Consider the following 2247-nt stretch of genomic DNA (forward strand, 5'->3'; position numbering starts at 1 on the left):
CAAAGACTTTTGACAGAAAGGATCTAGGTAACATTTCATATGGGATAGCTGAGCATTATAAGGACGATAGTTTCCCATGCCCCTCCAGTATCCGGAATGTTTCTAGTATCTATATCACATTATCAGGCTTAGGCAAAGAAGTTTGGTTTCCAGGAAAGCAGGATAAATCCAAGTCAGAAGGAACCTGGGAAACATAGCAAAAGGGTATGATGGTGATCAAAGAAATCCATCAGTACACCCACAGAGGGGAGTGTGATGGCTAAAAGGGCTCAGGTTTCTTAACTGCAAGAGCCAGTGTATTCCACTGTGAGGCCTATATTTTGAGTGAAACGGCTCTGGTTTAAACAGCCTTTTGCAAAAATAGCAGCTGGATATCACTCAGATGCCCAGCACACCAGCAGACTTTGATTAGATTTAGGGCCAGAAGGGCTTGCATGATATTAACATGGGTGGTGTAAGGTGCCTCAATGGGACCACGGGCACAGGCATACTGGACAGTATGGTTCACAGTAGCACCACATATTCCATAGCACAGATTTAGTCTTGACCAGCAAGACCCTTGGTTTTTGGATGTACAGTTGCAAACGGGCCTCCAGGGAAGCCATGCCTGGACAGATAGTGTCCTGAACTTCCTCCCATGGTACTGGCGCAGGGGCAAGAACACATCTAGAAGAATCTCAGGGCCTGAGAAATCAAGATGGACTCAAAATGTCACCTCCTGCTGACAGACTAGTAGGAGGAGCCTGGGTTCTACCACACATGTGTGATTAGAAGCCTGAATGATCCCGGGAACCTTTGTGAATGGACTTGTTCATGGCAGAAAAATTCTTCAGGGTTTTCAAGTGGGGACAAATGGTGGCCTAGAGGGTTCATGATTCCTAGGCTGGGAGCACCCATGATATCTCAGTTGGACACGTAATGTGAACAGAGGTGCTCTGGTTCAAACACCAGGCCCACAGTTGCTCTGTGGATGGTAGTGCTATGAGGGAAAGTGCTCTCCTTCCCCCGCCGGCAAGCAGGCTGGTTGTCCAGGAGAGTAACATACTTCTCATTTCTCCAAGCTGCACACAGGGTGAGAGTTGGCAAGAATCCTAGAACCCTTGATGGCTGCAAGTCTTGCACCTGGAACGATCCTGAGTGTACTGTGCAAATGAAGGCAGGACGTGAAAGGTGCAGTCTTGTACCAGGGCCCTAGATGAGTGGTTCCTTACAGGGCTCTGTGTTCCACAGCACCAGGCAGCCTGTGGTCCTTGTAGAACACCATGCACAGATAGCATAGTCTCTGAGAGTATCAACAGGACACAGCTCCAGGGCAGGGTAACCAAAAGTGCTCCAAGTGCGAGTGTCCAGAAAAGCTCCTTGTTCTGAATAGAAAACCACTCCTGATGGGCTATGGGTGCCACAGCCAGGTAGAAGGTGATTATGGAAAGGTGATGTGCAAACGATGTAGCTGAGCCAGGCTACACCTGGATGAGTTCTTTCTGCATCATGCAGGAAGCCTGGTGGCCAAAGTACATTCAGTCCCTCGGCATGCTAGAAGTCCCCATCCAAGAGAGAACCCAAGAACCCTAGCAGGGAGCCACATCTATGGTTGGAATTTTCATTAGGGCTCCCATGTGGGCTTGGGTAGAGGAGAAGGGGAAAGGTCGCTGAAATGGTTCCAACAACAGAACTTAAATTACGCACTTTACCTCAGTGTGTGTCACGTACTGTGACTGAAAGTGCTCCCATTTCAACACTAGACAGCTAAACCAATGTCTGGAAAGCCCCAGGCCCCAAGCACACTGGTGCGTCATAGATAGGAACTACCCCGAAACTCCATGGTGAAGAAGCCCCTCCTGACACTCATGTGGCAGACTGTGGGTGCTCAAATGGGTGTGGAGTAGCAGCATTTTACAAGAATGTTTCCCACTAGGGCTGTATATAACAAATATGGCTTTGACTAGGGCCAATGGGAGCCCTGGATGCAGGTACTGTCTCCACTTAAGGACCCTCTGTGCAGCAGTGTCTTCCAGGGGTAATGCCTGGAAGAGGGGTATCAGTGAGGGGCATGGAAATGGCCCAGGCATGAGAAGGTGACATACCCAAGAGTGAAAAGCCTTATTCTTCTCTTAGCCCAGTTGGAGAGACCTGGGTTTCCATCATGTGAGAATAGTGTAGGAGCCTTAATTATCATCAGAAACTAAGTGATCAAGTTGTTGGCAGGAAGGTTCTCCTGGGCACCAGCACAACAGACAGCTAGTGGCC

Source organism: Bison bison, unplaced genomic scaffold (assembly GCF_000754665.1).
Source record: "Bison bison bison isolate TAMUID 2011002044 unplaced genomic scaffold, Bison_UMD1.0 scf7180017864366, whole genome shotgun sequence".
Taxonomy (NCBI): domain Eukaryota; kingdom Metazoa; phylum Chordata; class Mammalia; order Artiodactyla; family Bovidae; genus Bison; species Bison bison.